The sequence below is a fragment of the Dermacentor variabilis genome, chromosome 6 (genome assembly GCF_050947875.1).
Source record: "Dermacentor variabilis isolate Ectoservices chromosome 6, ASM5094787v1, whole genome shotgun sequence".
Lineage (NCBI taxonomy): Eukaryota > Metazoa > Arthropoda > Arachnida > Ixodida > Ixodidae > Dermacentor > Dermacentor variabilis.
The window spans coordinates 84,204,048-84,222,124 of record NC_134573.1 but is presented as its reverse complement, the minus strand read 5'-3'; the positions used below and the strand labels follow the sequence as shown (position 1 = coordinate 84,222,124).

Sequence of the window (18,077 nt, the reverse complement as noted above, 5' to 3'; positions counted from 1 at the left end):
GTGCACCGCCCGAGCCGAAATTGCCGCTGCCGTTCGCCCTGTGCGGTGGCAATCAGAGAGCCAGATCGGTGGCGGCGGATCTGTATATGTGCACCGCCCGAGCCGAAATTGCCGCTGCCGTTCGCCACTGCGAAATTATCTGCCAGTTCTTTCTGAGCCATGAGCGAGACGACCGATGGAAGTCCTCCGTCTGCTGCTGCTGCTGCTGCTGCTAAACGAGCTGCCAGAGCAGAGGCCCAGCGCCGTCGCCGTCAGAATCCAGAGGTGCGTGCCGCCGAAGCAGAAGCTTACCTAGTGGAGTCTTTGTTAAAGGAATACGTGTGAAAAATAAAAAAAAAATTCTGTGATAGCGCATACATGTGTTGCTCGATTTCTTTGCCTCAATCTATCGAAAAGGTGAAACAGCTTATTTGCTGCGCTCAAATTTCGCATTAGGAAGTAACGTAATCGTCGGTAATTTTTTTTGCTTACGACACGAAAATTTCCTTGGACGGTACAGGATACAGCTTCGCTGTAGAACATGCATACATTCGGTTTGTGTCTTATTATTTGTCTAAGCTTTAATTGAAGAAGAGGAGAACGAGGTTCGTCTCGGCATGGCGCGTCGACGCTTACCTTTGGCAAAGTGCAAACGCCTGGATCCTCATTCAGCGTGTGTACTACAGCAGGGTATACGCGACAATTTGGTGGAGCTTGCTGGGTACACTCAACTTATGCAGGATACCCCACTGGGCAGCAAGAACCTCGCCCCACCACTGGAGTTGACTCCAGTTCACTGCACAAGCCGGCGAATCCGAGGCCTCGCCCCAGAATTTGGAAAACTCCAGGAAAAAGTGATGACAGCGACCACTGCGACTTCTACGGGACGGGTGACACGAACTTACCTAATGCTGCTGAACCCCAAGTGCCGACGACTTTTCATGGCGACAAATTTGAAGACATGGAAGACTGGCTGGCGGAGTTCGAACGTGTGGCTGCGTTTAATGAGTGGGACAACAACGCCAAGCTCAGGAACGTCTACTTCAGCCTCCAGGACGATGCTCGCACGTGGTTTATGAACCGCGAAAGTGCCCTGTCATCTTGGCCTGAGTTCCAGCGCAAGCTACTGGAGACTTACTCCAGCCCCGATCGCCGGGAAAAAGCAGAGCGAGCCCTTCAGTCACGCGTTCAAAAGCCCAACGAGAGCGTCACGATGTACGTGTAGCATATGACGCGTCTCTTTCAGCGTGCCGATGGGAGCATGCCGGAAGAGAAGGTGCGTCATCTGATGAGAGGCGTAAAGGAACAGCTCCTTGGCGGTCTTGTTCGGAGTACGCCCAAGACTGTTGCAGAGTTCCTCACCGAAGCCACATCGAGGGAGAAGACGCTTCAGCAACGGTCAAACATGTCCAACCGACAAGTACATTCGGGTGCGACAAGGCTTCAGGTGCGACGTCTTCTTGCTTTGCGAACTGATTCACTCAGTGGTTCGCGACGAGCTGCAGAATCACCACAGTACGTCGCCACCTCCAGTCAGCTCCCTCGCCAGCGTCGTACGCAACGAAGTACAGCAGGCACTGCAGGCATCTCTTTCCAGCACTAAAGCACCACCTCTGCCAAGTGAGTCCCGGCGCAAGACTTCTGCAGAAACATTACTGTGCCCTGCCCAAGCTTTCGCACCTACTTATGTTGCGTCGCCAGTCGCGTTGCAATTGGTCCAAGCCGCTCCGACAACCCCGCTACCGTACTTCGACGACCGCCGAACACCCGCGAGGAAATCAGAGGTTTGGCGATACCCGACCGACGACCACTGTGCTACCACTGTGGCGAAGCTGGTCATGTGTATCGGGAGTGCCCCTATTGACGACTCGGCCTGCGGGGTTTTTCCATCGATTCGCCTCCACCTAGGTTTGACCAAAGGCCTCCCGACATCGCAGAATTCATCGAACAGCAGCGCAGGCCGTACACATCGCAGCGGCAGTCACGCTCACTCTCACCGCGGCGACATATCCCTGCTAGTGATACCACCTCGAGGGCGACGCAAGGGAGATCACCAAGTCCACACCGGGAACACTGACGTCAGCGACCTTCCGAGGCGGGGCCACTGATACTCGACGCGCTGAAGACTTAAGTATCGTGTCGACCGCAGAACAACGAAAACACGATGACGCCAGAACCAGTTCCCACGAACAACATTTCACTGGACGTACTTGTGTTGATCGACGGCCGAAAAATGAATGAACTTGTAGATACCGGCGCCGATTACTCTATTCTTAGTGGCAAACTGGCGAGCTTTCTGAAAAAAGTTACGTTGTCCGGTAATGGGGCACCAGTTCGTACGGCAGGTGGCCACGTCGTCACACCGCTTGGCTTATGCACGCCCACAGTAGAAATTCGCGGTGCTGCTTTTCTCGCCACTTGTCTGGTTCTATGCGAGTCTTCCCGCCATTTAATTCTTTGGTTGGACATTCTCCAGGAACATGGCGCATTATTGACCTCCGCGAGCGCTACATCACTTTCTCGGCACAAAGGGCAGCAACACAGACCGACGCCACTGGACACAGATCCACACTTCGCATTTCGGACGACAGCATCACGATACCACCGCGTGCGAGTGTTATGGTTCCGTTCAAGTCCGACGAGCTACAAAACTGTGAAGCCATTGCAGAAGGCAACATTTCTATGTTGCTGACCAAGGTACTTGTGTAGCACGAAGCCTTGTGGAACTTCGGGATAGCCAGACAGCGCGCGGTCCTCGTTACCAACTTTACCTTTGAGCATCGGCACATTTTTCGTGGCACCGCCGTCGCCTACGCCGAACCATCAACGGAAATCGTCCAGTGCTTTGCTTCTGAAGTGGACACGTACAGACGAGGGTTCGCTCAGAGACATCGATGTAAACTCCGAGCTTATGGACGACCAATTAAAGGAACGCACTGCAGGAACTCTTGAACGAATTCCGCGCGTGCTTCGCTCGGTCTACTAAGGTGCGCCAAAGGCCAATCACGAAGCACCGAATAACAACAGCCCTATCGTGTCTCGCCGAAAGAACGAAAGGCAATTCAAGTCCAAGTCAAGAAGATGCTAGATGATGGTGTCATTCAGCCTTCGCACAGTCCGTGGTCCTCCCCGGTCGTTCTAGTCAAGAAAAAAGACGGAACGCTTCGTTTCTGTGTTGATTATCGACGCCTCAACGCTGTTACCAAGAAGGACGTGTACCCGCTACCACGTATCGCTGACTCTTTAGACAGGTTGCGGCGAGCTAAGTATATTTCGTCTCTCGATCTAAAGAGCGGTTACTGGCAAATTGAGGTCGATGAACGAGACGGCGAAAAAAATTGCTTTTGTCACCCCAGATGGCCTTTACGAATTCAGAGTACTTACTTTCGGTCTCTGTTCGGCACCAGCAACTTTCTAGTGAATGATGGACACCGTTCTCGCTGGTCTGAAGTGGCAAAGTTGCCTCGTTTACCTCGACGACGTAGTTGTTTTATCGGCGACATTTGAAGACCACCTGAAACGACTGAGGCAAGTTCTCGAAGCCATCCGATCGGCTAACCTCACCCTTAAGCCGCAGAAGTGTCATTTCGGCTACAAGGAGCTGTTGTCTCTAGGACACGTGGTCAGCGCGGAAGGCATTAGCCCCGATCGCGCGAAAACTGCTGCTGTAGCCACGTTTCCAACGCCGACCGACAAGGTGTCCGACGCTTCTTGGGCCTTTGCGCGTACTACCAGCGTTTCATCAAAAATTTTTTCGAACACGGCGGAGCCGCTGACTCGCCTCACGAGGAGCGATGTATCGTTCGTCTGGGCCTCAGAGCAAAAAGTGGCTTTCACCGAGCTTCGACAGCGTCTGGCGTCAGCACCAGTTTGGGCCCACTTTGACGAGGAGGCGGACACGAAAGTTCATACAGACGACAGCAACGTTGGTCTTGGTGCGGTGCTTGTACAACGGCAGGAGGGTGTTGAAAGAGTGATCGCCTACGCAAGCCGCACACTATATCGCGTGCAGAGAGGAACTACACCACCACGGAGAAAGAGTCTTGCCGTCGTATGGGCGCTGGCCAAATTTCGACCTTATACCTCTATAAACGGCCGCCCATTCAAAGTTGTAACTGACCATCACTCGTTATGCTGGCTTGCAAATCTGCGGGACCCTTCTGGACGACTGGCGCGGTGAAGTCTACATTTGCAGGAGTACGACGTGACCATCGTGTACAAGTCGGGCCGCATAAACGAACACGCTCACGCACTCTCGCGCGCCCCTATCGACACTACCGACCAAGACATTGAGGACGACGGCGCTTTCAGTGAGTGAGTTACGTGAGCAGTTGCAACGAATGGTGATAATGCGGAAATGACAATAAAAAAATCGAACTATGTCAATAATAAATATATATGTTGTCGTACTTTTTTATGTCGTGATACACACTCTCGTTACATATTAGTATGAAATACTACATACACCATATTCACATATTTACAATGTATATCAAGACTAATTTCAATATATATATATATATATATATATATATATATATATATATATATATAATATATATATATATATATAAAGATTCGTAAGAAATATTAAGAGTTATATAAATATATTATCAAAATGATCGCGTGAATACACAACTTATCGGAGTATTGTATGCTACGTAACATTCTGCAACTACACTCTACAATCATATATACATTCGATACCTATTACCAGAACCGCGTACGCATTTAATGTGTATGTGTATATGTTTGTTGTATTTTGTTGCATCTGATGGCATGTTCGAAATGCATATATATTTGGTATATATGGATTTACTGCCAAATAAAAAACATATCGAGAAATCATGTCGGCTGAACCTACCATAATAGACATAATATACGCGAACAAATACGCACTACAAAAGACTTTAGAATACCGTCGCAACAATAATGTAAGCGAATTTGACTTTTGCGCCGAAGGTACTATTATATGGAAACCATTGAACCCAGATTACAATTGCCCACCAAATTTGCAATGTCCAAATGGAAGGTACGAATTTACCGAATTTGGTTGTAAGCTGACGTCATGTATTCCATATACTCCATTTCACGAAAGGGGTTTATATTTAAATGATGACGGCTCCCTTCGTAACATTCATAACGTACCCGATGACAACAATAGAACGCACATATCAAGGCCTAATAGGCACATGTTTAATAAATTCTGTTTCTTAGACGCGCACTCTATCGGAACCGAAGCATCTTAGAGAGTCGAACAATATTCCAAAGAGGCCATGAACAACAGACCCATTGGGATTTCGGCCTACCCTTATAAAAATGAATGTTAACATTCTTTAGAACTCCTACCAACTTTCTATTTACTTTATTGACAGTCTATTTACATTCTAGTAACCTTTGTTCATACACAGTCAAAAGACTTCCTTCTTACTTTAGTATAAAGAATATTTTCAATACACCGTTAAAAGACTTTCTTCTGACTTTTGTATAAAGAATGTTTTAAATACACCGTTAAAAGACTTCCTTCTTACTTTTGTATAAAGAATATATGCAATACACTGTTAACAGACTTTCTTCATACTTTTGTATAAATAATGTTTTAAATACACCGTTAAAAGACTTCCTTCTTACTTTCGTATAAAGAATATTTTCAATACACAGTTAACAGACTTCCTTCTTACTTTTGTATAAAGAATGTTTTAAATACACCGTTAATAGACTTCCTTCTTACTTTTGTATAAAGAATATTTTTAATACACCGTAAAAGACTTCATTGTTACTTTAGTGGCAGAATATTTTAAGGTCCCCATCAACATGTATTTTTCTAGCTTTTGTCTCTATAAACACTTTAGTACTGCGAAAAAAGGCTCGTTACTTTTCTGTAAAGAATGTTTTACTATACATCACCGAATTATATATATATATATTTTTTGAAGGACGTGTATCCAGTACGTCCACAGCTCGTACTGTTTGCCGAAAAATATTTAGAATGGGAAGTAACTTGAAAGTTTTTGATAAATTTTTCTAAGACACATTAATGCCGATATATGACATACTCAGGAGTCAAGCTCTTCGTTTTAAATAATAGTCCCAATCCAAGTCGGTAGCCAATTGTTGACGGAGTGCTACAAAAATGTTTAAAGAAATATGTTCGTAAACTGTTAGAACTAATATTTTTAAAGGTTCTACTGGACTACGTGAGCGTGCGGTGACGTCAGCACACTCCGAGAAAAAATGCTTGCGCTACACCACCTGACCCGTGTGATAGCGGACTACTGTGCAGGCCGCGCACCAGTTGCAGAGCTTTATCCCGACCTTGGGGCTGGTTAATTAAAAGCCGATTTATGCTTGAGCCGTGACGCGTGCGGTCGTGCCAAAAACTGTACATTTCGCCCACTGGTTCACAAATTTTGGCATTCACTGGGCTCGCACATGCAGTGTAAACCGAATTGTGTGTACCAGTCTACGAAATGTGCAAATTTTCACCCGACCACATGCATGCGGGCAGGCGGGTGGTGTGGCGTGGGGCTCGAGCGTAAATTTGCCCTTACCACGCACTGCTATTGCAATGCCACCAATTAGCTTTGCAACGAAATAATCAGGTCAGTGCATTCTGCGATATAAATAGTACGCCCTAAGCTGGAACGTGTCAGCATAGTAGTGTCACGATATTTGTTAAAAAGAAGAAAAAGAGCCGAAACTCAGGGTAACACGGCGCTGGAACGTTGCCGCACAAATGTCCAAAAGGCTTCAAAATACAGCTGCTGCTGAGTGAGAGCGAGTATTGACCTGAGAAGCGCACAGGTCGAATAGAAAGAAAAGCTGAACTTTGTGCAAGTAACACCTTTCTGTGAAAAAATAATTAAATTACCCTTACTGTATAAAAAATGTAGCTTTCTACGCGTTCCCATTCGCACGCTTTCGTCCCTGCCTCCTACCGACGGCCTCTGCACATTAAAAGAAATAGGGCATTGCATCAAAGTGAAGGCAAAGTAACTATGTCAGTTGATGTGCTTTATGGTGATGGTAGCTTGCTGTGTGTGAAAACAGATTGAAAAGAAAATTATGCACTCTTAATATTCAGTGATCTTGCTTCACAACACGGCGACAAAATTTTGAGCTCCGACAAGGGGTCATCATGACATCTTTAATAATGGCATTCCGTATACCAAGAGCCAGGATATCAAAGGCCATGCTTTTGCCGTGCTTCGCGCGTCTGAAAAATGCTAACGTCATAGCCGCCACGCTTTGGACATGTATTTGACTATAAAAATAGTACTACAATGTGCTTCACCGTTGGGCGCCAGAGAGCAAAGTTTTGTCTTCGAAAGCAGCAAGTGCTAAAGGATGCTCTTGCGCAAAATAGAATAAACACATAATATACCCAATATGATTTTATTTTACTATGTTTATTACATTTCGAGAAATAGTTGGTTTTCAGAACAATAATTGTCTCGAAAGATAAAACTATGCAGACCCTAAATGCCCAACAAAATCGAGCCGGCTGTCCGGTCAGTTTTTTTTTTTTTTCAACCTTGGCCACGAGGGACATTCCTCCCTCTAGATGTAGTTCCCAGAAAGGGGTGCGGACAAAAAGGCCGGCCACAGCTTTCACCGAGAGGCGAAGTATGTCTAGGTGTGAGTCAACCATCGCAAGGTAGTGGGGGAGGGGGGGGGGCATGTTTCGGCTTAAAGAGGGGCTTTAGTTCCGCGGTGGTCAAGGCGAAGCAGGTGGATGGAAAGAATGTCCCATGCCGCTCCCGCGCATGCGCACAAATTTGACAGTTGGCCGAGTCGAGGCAAAGAGGGAGACCATCGCAATCGCCATCAGTTGCTTTGCGACACCTGCATGGCACGGTCGGAGCGATGTAGGTTTCGTGGCGCAAATCTAGCTATTTTTGCTTCTATTTATTCTTATGCTGTGTTGTGGCTAATTGATCGATGCAAGCCAACCAGCAAGGTGTTTTCGAAGCCCACGGTGCTTTCTTCGTTCCGTGATGTGAGCGTTTCTGGAACTTCTCTGCCAGCTGCGATGCAGTGTCGTGTGAAGTGATTTAATATTGGCACTGTCCGTGTTTTAAACTGCGCAAATAGTGAACATCTGTTCCTCAAGACTGCTATGCGCCGAAGTTTTCTCTATCTCCAAACTCTAATAAAAGGTATGTTCTTTTCAATCATTTTTCATAAACATATTATTTTGATGTTATTTTATTTCTGTTTCTTACGCCGCATTTTGGCAGGTTATTATAGCGCGAACTGTAACATCGTGAAATGTTTTAAGAACGATTGTCTTACATTTTCCAGCTGCCCCGCGTCATGCGGTTCACTTGAAGTTGCTATTCGCAACTTTCACGTATGGTGGCTCCGTCGTGCGGCGGCGGCCGGAAACAATCGAAAGATTATACTCGCCGCTGGCTGCCGCCCGTTCGGGTAGCGCATTGGTGTTGTGTGCGCTTTTACTTCACTTTTGGTTGATGTTTTAACGCGTTCAAAGCTCCCGTGGGATCCTGAAGGACACTTAACATGCTCAGAATGAGCAAACATAGAAGTAACCGTATTTGTTGCGTGCAGGCAGCAATGGGTGCCGAGCGGTAGTTATGCGGTAGGTGATGTGAGCCTTCACTCAATCCCGCCGGCTGCATCCATGAGGAAGAAATTGATTATTAAACTGCGGATTGGCAAAGCTGTCACAGGAGCGATGAAGGCTTGCAGTGCGCACTTCATGCCGGAGTACTTTTTTTGGAATACGACAGATAAGTGACGATTCCGAGCACTTGAAATCGCGACAGACGCACCTCCATAAAGACGCAGGCATAGCTCTATATTACGTGCAGGGAAAGAAATAATACGCAATCTTAACTCAAATGTGTTGTAGGATGATTGATGCTTGCATTCTTGCCACTCATGCCTTTGCGGCTACGTTGGAGCGCAAACATTCTCCGTGAAGCCTTGTACCTACTTCAAAATTTCTTCTTCTCGTTCATGCATTCGTGCTCTGCAACGCCGGCTTGACATTCCACCATTTTTCGAACAGAGAGATGAGTTTCTCATTTGTGCATCGAAGCAAAGTGACGCAGGCGTGGAGGGACCTGGAATTCGTACCTCGTCTGCCACTTCGATGCGCGGCTGCAACGTGTGCATAGGCGCGCATGACTGCACTCGTAAGCTAACAAATCCTAGTCCAACAAACGTTAAACTACTGTGCAGTGTTCGCGTCGCGAATCCTCAGCTGATGCGCGTGTATTGGCGGCGAGGAGTTACGGAGTCGCCATCTATCGGAAGCGCCTCGCTGGGGTAGTATGAGGGATCACGTGGCGCGCTCCTCATAGGCTTTGCTGTCAGCGCTCGCTGAAAACACCACGCGCGAGCTCTCCCGGACATTTCTGTAAGTACTTTGAAACGAGAGAAGTTTCTCAGTGTCTAAATAATAATCTTGGGCAAACTGAAAGCACAGAATCGTTTACAGACGCTCTCTTTCGAATACGTACAGTGAACGCCACTGCGCGCGGTCGCCGCTATAGTCCCGAACCTCCTCCTCGCGTGAAACGTAGGTAAACGCCGAGAGCAAAATATGTGAAATATATTCTTATAGTGTTTGTATAACTAAATGGAGCGTAATAGAACGAAGCCTCAATGCAGCGATCGCGCAGATTCGCAGCGACCGACTGCGCGTCTGCATGCTTGTCCGCGCACTGTTTCGCTTTCTCCGCGCGCGCGTTGTCTCACCGTGCCATGAGCTTTAGACCGCAGAATGTGAGCATTTGACAGTATACAAGCAACCATTGTTGTGTGGACGCTATCAGAGTTGTTCAAAAATAATTTCATTGTAGAGACTTCGACGCCTACAGGGACTGTGATGTGCCGTCGCGACGATTCAATCTTTCTTTTATTCTAAATTCTTTGACCTTTCAATATTATTTCCCGAGTTGCGTCGCACTGTATTTTTATCGGTGTTCTCAGCGTGCAATTTCCCGCTGCTCCTTTTTTGTAATCCAGTGCATTAATTCATAACACAAACATAACCATATGCCATGCTTTTTTTAAATGTGCTTCTTACCGCTGCCTTTCCACTCCACTGAACTTGCCAGTATCTATAGCATCGACAAGTTCATAGACCAAACCGTCATGACATTAGTCGGGCAGCGGACTCGGGCGAGCGTCTCAGTGCGCGTTTTCAGAACATCGCAGACCGGGCGTCTGTGCTTGGGCGTCCTCGCGTCTGTGCTTGCTGCATACCCGAGTTGCAGCCGATGACTGTTTGCCGGTTTTATGTTTCGCGAGTCAAGCTTCACGCAGCTTCTTGTCCTGCGGCTACGTGTGAATAAGGCTGACACCGGCCTCCGTTACGTGCGCCCGGCCCTGCGGCACCGAGCAGTAGCCTACCATGTTGCGCGCCTTCAAAGGCAGCCACTACCTATTGTAGTGCTTTGAAGCGTTGTAAAGGAGACACTCGAAGCGGGAAAATTTCGCCACTAAATGAGGACCGCAGCGTACGAGGGAATTTAAACTCGTTTTCAGCTCGCTTCGGCGCGCCCGAAGCAGCCGACGCGGCCGCTATGTCCACGTGATCCCTCCTAGCACGTCACGCCGACGGTGGCGCCAGCTTTTCCAGTGGTGGAGCTCGAGGCCAATATTATTTTCTAAAGATAACTGGAAGAAGGAAGCGAGCACATTGCCGCGGACCGGTAAATATCGGCTATGTATCGCTTGATCTGTCTATAGCAAGACGTGGTAGGACTCACGCAGGCTGTAAAACTACCGCAAGACTGTAGCTTGCACAGCACACATAACGCGCAATAACTAAATTACAAGGGTGAACGGTTATCGTATTCGCTCGCAAAAGCGTTCAGATATGTTTTTTGTTAACTTCTCGTGTTCAACATCTAGCTTTGTGAACACAGGCAGGGATAACTAGACAAGAAATTTTCGCACGCAAAAGTCTGCTTTAGGGCTGCCTTTCACGCCGTCGATGTAAAGGGCTTCGGTCGCGCGACACCAGGAAGGTTTTTTTCTCGGCACGGCGGCTTATTCAAGCGGTCTAAGTAACAACTTGCAGAGGGCACCACACCGTATAAAAGTTCATGGTACCCGTTCAAAGAGGTCAAATTAATAGAATAGCAAATAGAAAGCACGCTCACTTCATTAATAACACCGTCGCGGTAAAACTGAAACCACAGCTCGTGTGATTTGTTTCGAAGCCGCGAAGTTTGTATGAAAAGGCCTTCAACAGTCACGGACGTCGACGTGCACGCTTTTATGCTGCAGCACACAAGATGACCAGCGTTTAGGACTTCCTCGCCTTCAAGCAGGCTTCGAATCCTGCGTTCTGCTCGCATAATATGACCAATTACGCAGGCTAACGACAGCGGGCTTAAGAGACATTTCAGCATGACGACGGGAAACATGTCACCGAGCAAAACAACGGCAGCACTGCACCGACTGCTCTAGTTCTTAATCTCTCGGACAGCCATGTTGGATTTAAGGTGGCGCCCCCTATAGGCCGTGAAAGTTGCGAATAAACAAGAAGCGTGCGAATACTTCGTTTTCACAGCGTTCGCAATGACTTAATGTATTAAATATTGTCTGATATTAAAATCATTCTTTGCTCTTTCCTACTCTGGCTGCACTTAGTGAGAGATAGTAAAATATTGAGCGTATAGTTTCACGGTTCACAATTACATGTTTCAGCGAACCGGTTCACAATGCCATAGGTTGCACTGGTTAGACAAGTGCGAATGTGAAAGAAAATCATTCGCACTTGTTTAACCATTGCAACCAATGTCATTGTGAACCGGTATTTTTTGACACTGATATTTTGTTTTCGAGTAAAAATAAACGATCACGTCAAATTACAGAAGCGTTCCATATAGTAAGGCGTGCTTAAATATGCGTCAGTCAGCCATTGGTTGCTATCACTGACAAAGCATTTGTATTCTTGAATACTGCTTCAGGCTCTGTAATCTGCTTATATAAATATGGATGACACGTTTTGCACATGCTCGGTGCAGCTAGCTAGCGCTGTTACGTTCAGTCCTTCCAAAAATAACCAGCTGTGAGTAAGCGCTCGCGTGTCCACCGTCTCTGCGTCCGTGTCTGATGTGCGCGCTACAAATTTCACCACGAATAAACCATGCAATTAACTTTTTGAGTGAGTAACTCATTTATGCAGATAATTGGTAGAGAAAACATTTTGGACACTTTCCTAATTTTAATAACACGTAGTAAATACAACGCAGCAAAAGATACGCATTGCAAAATGTTCCTCATCCTTGCCATCTCCTCTGCAAGTAAGCAGGGATGACTGTTACAATTTTAGGATTCATGTGAACCCTGTTAAAAAGCTGTTCTGTGTATGTGATATGCTAACCTGAACATGATGTTAACACTGACCATCTTGTTTCTGTGCAGGGTTGGTTCATTCTGCAAACATTCTCAGACATCAGTTCTGAATCTAAAAAATACATTATAATCGATGCTTGCTAGAGACTATGCGACAGCTGCCATGCCGCAATCAACTAAGTCATTATTCATTTATTATTTTTATTAATTTCTCTACTACTTCTCTCAGAATTCTGTGTAAATATTTTTGTGTGAATAAAATTCTTTCAGTGCAAACTTGCATTTGTTTTCCATGTACATGCACCTTCTAGGTTTCATACTGCCTTTTACCAACATGTTCACGCATACTGACAAGTTTTTACACTATGCTACTAGGTCGTACGTCGGACAAATGTTACTAGGGGGATAATAAGACCTCAGTAGCAAGTACACAAGTACATGGAAGTAAAATATTGCCAGAGTGTTACTAAAGAGCCTAAGGACTTGTGTTGGTTGGTGGTTAGTAGAATGTTTACAGACCATCTATGAACATGCTTCAATTGAAGTACGGTAGCCAATTCTTGATGGCATCCAATTCTTGATAGGATGTTACTGGGGTGTTTAAAGACAAATGTTAATAGGTGATTGGTAGGAAGTTGACAGAACGTTTACAACATTGTTCAATTGGAAGAATGTTAATACGGTGTATAAAGAAAGCTTGTTAATAGGGATTGGTAGGAAGTCAACAGAAAATATATGAAAATTTTTCTTTTGAAATAATGTTAATATGGTGTATAAAGAAAGCTTGTTAATAGGGGATTGGTAGGAAGTTAACAGAATATATATGAACATTTCTCTTTTGAAAGTATGTTACTAGGGTGTATAAAGACAAATGTTCATAGGAAATTGGTAGGAAGTTTAAAGACATCCTATGAACATGTTTCTATTGGAAGTTGGTGGCCAATAGTTTCTAGGATGTTACTAGAGCGTTGTTAGGATGTATAAAGACAGCTGGTAGGATTTCAATTGACTGGTGGTAGGTTCTAGTAACAAAAGTCTAAAGAGTGTCTAAAGAATGTTGCTAGAAATTTTTATAAGGGTACTTTTACGAGCCAAACTGAAATGTGCTGGACACATTGCCATACGTTTGGGGGTCCGTGAGTCGCAAAAATGCGTATTTTGGCTTTTATGCAACGAACATGTACATACATGAACTGGCACGCATACACAAAATGGACCTGGCTTTGCACACGGATATGGATTATGACGAAGCATATGATAACGTGTATAACGGCGATGGTAACTATAATATATTGTGTGGACATCCACTAATTCGCTATACAGAACGTTATTGCAATCATCGTTTAGCGCTCTCATACAATCCACAAACACATCAGTGTTATAGTAAAACTGGCCAAGCCGTTGCCGAAATGTTAATTGGTAATTTATATCGCGAGTTTTACGTACAAGTACACGGGTATCACGGATAATTATTTACAAAAAAAGTTTGCTACGTACGTTATTCCACCTCACTGCATTTGTTGATTACTGTTTTTTTCGCAAATGATGAGCAGAATACAAGAAGCAGAGCCTACATTTATAGATTCTGTTTATGCAAATAAATATGCTACGAAGAAAGTATTAGAATACAGGAGATTAAAAAATATTGATGACTTCTCCTTCTGGGACGAAGATGATGTAACGTGGATACCCAAGACCGTGGACTACAACTGTCCACATCCGCTACAGTGTACTAATGGAAAATATGTGTTCACCAAAACCGGCTGCGAATTAACATCATGTGGGCCATGTCGCCCTTTCAAAAAGAACGGATACGATCCAAATGACACTGCGGAGGAATTCGCACCTATTACGAGGGCAAACAGCACGTTATTCAATAAATACTGCTATCTAGATGTCATTAGTATCGAAAAAGAACATACACATCGAATACAAAGATATCATACAAATGAAGAACTCGGTGCTGACAATTTAAAAGAATATATAAATATTCCGGATAACCTGATGCACGTATGGGCTTCTCGAAACAAAAATGCTCAAAATATATACTTTCATAATGTCGCCAGACTTCACAAGATGAATGTGATAAATTTTGGTGATATGAACTATGATGCCATCTACGAAGACGTATATGGCGGCGATTCTAATTCTAATATACTATATGGCCACCCTTTGCCTGTATACACAGAAAGGTATTGTCGCCATCGCGTAGCTATTTCTCACGACCCTGATACACACCAATGCTACGTGAGCCTCGGACAATCTATACTTGAGAAGTTTGTGATGGGGAAATTGTACAGGGAATTCTATGTACGCATAAATGGTTTTCATGGTTGATGACATCGCTTTCCTACTGATTATCTCGAGTCAATGCTCATCTACTTATAAATATTTATATATAAACACAATGCTTAGTGACATTCGACAACACTATTGTGTAGAAAAAAATTACACCGCAATATTATATATATGTACTGATCAAGCAAATATTATTTAGACACATCTACGTAAAGCGTATACATCGCTTCTTATCTACTCTCTCATTCAACAACTCTCTCGTCCATAAACAAATCGTGTTAGCGTATGTAAAAAATGAGAGTAGAGAGGAGGAGACAGGCTACAGTTTACGGGTATCACTTCAGTACGTACGTGGCCTGTGCCGTGGTGTGTCGTGGCGTGGTGTGTGATATTCTATTATGCGTTATTACAATTTGATTATAGAAACTCAGACTTTTGTCCAGAAGGATATAAGGAACCATCATCTAACCAACTGAACTGGTATTTCGTCTTCTGCGTTACACAGTGCGCCGTGTATCATCCCGGATTCAAGTTCATTCCAGGTGAAGTAATTGTCTAGTTTGTGGATGCTGTGATCGAATCCCATGACTAGACTCAAGACGACTTGTGTAAGCTGTATGTTAGGTGTGTAGGCACTGTGATTGACTTGTCCGTAGCAGTTGACGCCAGACATTATTACTTGCATCAAGGACGCTTAATTTTTGAAGCGATTTGTTCATCGGTATGCCATCGACGTAAAACGTGGAATTTCAATTTTTCATTGAAAACATTATCGGACCTCAAGTTGTCATTTTCAGTAACAAATGCATTATGCATTTCAGCATTCGCAGAGTGGTGTGTAGTCCATGTAAATGAATGTGTTACGTCTATCGAAGATACATTTAAACATCCCCTCACATCTCTCGTTGCTCATCACCCGGTCAAGAACTTGGAAGACCTTTGCGTGTATTGTGTATTAGACACTACGTTATTATTTACTGCAACATGTGTACCTAATGTAAAACATCCACTTGATAATTACGTGGCCACAAACTTTTATTATGCTTCTGTAAGTGGTACTAATATTAATATAGAGTGCGGTGGTAACGTACTTCTTAAATGTGAAATATTTAAGAAAACTACAGGTAGTGCCTCGTTCACCACGTTGAAGAATGGAATGCTGTTGGCATATACCACAGAACGAAATCGATCTAATACAGCAAGATTGTCAACAATTCACCACGTAAACGCAAACTACTCTTATTGTGATGCTATATTAAAGAGTAAAATATACAACAATCTCGCAGTTGCCGTGAAACGCACCGAAGACTACGTCACCGCCGCATCCTAAAGATCGTGCGAATGTGTTGTTGGACAAAGCGGCAAAAAAAGAAAGGTCTCAAGATGGACTGTCAAGAAGAACGTACCGTCAAAGGACAAACAAGATGCCCTTAAAGCAATCCACGAACCATCTGTTGTTAGCATCAATGATGGAGTTATCCATAGACAATTTGCTTCAACTTACAGACAATGCACGGCAAAAGCCATGTCGTACAACATCGCAAAAACGCGAACATCATCTGGAAACATCGAACAAAACTCCAAGAATATCGAACCAAGTACCTCAACAGCAAAAGACAGGAAGTGGACCTGTGGCTACGTCGGAATCACACCACTGTCTGTCGAAACAAAGCGTCTCAGACTCTCACAGCCAAACGTTGGAACACACAATGAACAAGAGTATAACGTCAGTGTGTATAGATTGTGCAGCGCCGTTCAACGCATCGAGACGGGCGAACAACCTGGATGTGCTGAGCCTAACACCCCCGCACCTGTTGTACCTATTGGCCTCGAGCTCCACCACTGGAAAAGCTGGCGCCACCGTCGGCGTGACGTACTAGGAGGGATCACGTGGACATAGCGGCCGCGTCGGCTGCTTCGGGAGCGCCGAAGCGAGCTGAAAACGAGTTTGAATTCCCTCGTACGCTGCGGTCCTCATTTAGTGGCGAAATTTTCCCGCTTCGAGTGTCCCCTTTACAAAGCTTGAAAGCACTACAATAGGTAGTGGCTGCCATTGAAGGCGCGCAACATGGTAGGCTACTGCTCGGCGCCGCAGGGCCGGACGCACGTAACGGAGGCAGGTGTCAGCCTTATTCACACGTAGCCGCAGGACAAGAAGCTGCGTGAAGCTTGGCTCGCGAAACATAAAACCGGCAAACAGTCATCGGCTACAACTCGGATATGCAGCAAGCACAGACGCGAGGAAGATTTCTGCTACGGCGCCCTGTCTGCGATGTTCTGAAAACGCGCACTGAGACGCTCGCCCGAGTCTGCTGCACGGCTAATGTTATGACGGTTTGGTTTATCAACTTGTCGATGCTATAGATGCTAGCAAGTTCAGAGGAGTGGAAAGACAGCGGTAAGAAGCACATTAAAAAAAAAAGCATGGCATATGGTCATGTTTGTGTTATGAATTAATGCACTGGATTACAAAAAAGGAGCAGCGGGAAATTGCACGCCGAGAACACCGATAAACATACAGTGCGACGCAACTCGACAAATAATATTGAAAAGTCAAAGAATTTAGAAGAAAAAAAAGATTGAATCGTCGTGACGGCACATCATAGTCCCTGTAGGCGTCGAAGTCTCTACAATGAAGTTTTTGAACAGCTCTGATAGCTGCCACGCAACAATGGTTGCTTGTATACTGTCAAATGCTCATATTCTGCGGCCTAAAGCTCATGGCACGGTGCGAGAACGCGCGCGCGGAGAAAGCGAAACAGTACGCGGACAAGCATGCAGACGCGCAGTCGGTCGCTGCGAATCTGCGCGATCGCTGCATTGAGGTTTCTTTCTATTAGGCTCCATTTAGTTATACAAACACTATAAGAACATATTTCACATAGTTGGCTCTCAGCGTTTACCTACCTTTCACGCAAGAAGCCGGTTCGGGAGACTCCATCGCGGCGACCGCGCGCAGTGGCGTTCCCTGTACGTATTCGGTAAAGAGATAGCGTCTGTAAACGATTGTGTGCTTTCAGTTTGCCCAAGATTATTATTTAGACAGTAAACAACTTCTCTCGTTTCGAAAGTACTTATGAAAATGTCCGGGAGAGCTCGCGCGTGGTGTTTTCAGTGAGCGCTGATAGCAAAACCTATGAGGAGCGCGCCGCGTGATCCCTCATACTACGCCAGCGAGGCGCTTCCGATAGATGGCGACTCCGTAACTCCTCGCCGCCAATACACCAGAGAATACAATTTGGTGAATAAAATGAACAATGCAACGGCGGTTGTGCAACTAACAGCCACGGAAGACACGGACCGCGTGGACTGCGCATACGTCGTGTCAGACGCATTGTGTGCGATTATAGGCGGCACAGACGCAACGAGCGAGCTTCCGTGCGTTGTCAATACGCGCCTTCACATAAACCAGTTAACACACTTTACCGCGTCACCGAAAATTACAATAGATGTCGTAACGC

At 45.3% G+C, this 18,077-nt stretch overlaps 1 protein-coding gene across 3 annotated transcripts in view; it reads right to left on the bottom strand.

Annotated features, from left to right (window-relative positions):
• LOC142584912 (uncharacterized) overlaps window positions 1–18,077 on the bottom strand; it is a 375,477-nt gene that overhangs the window by 13,101 nt on the left and 344,299 nt on the right. The gene's annotated exons all lie outside the window — the stretch shown is intronic.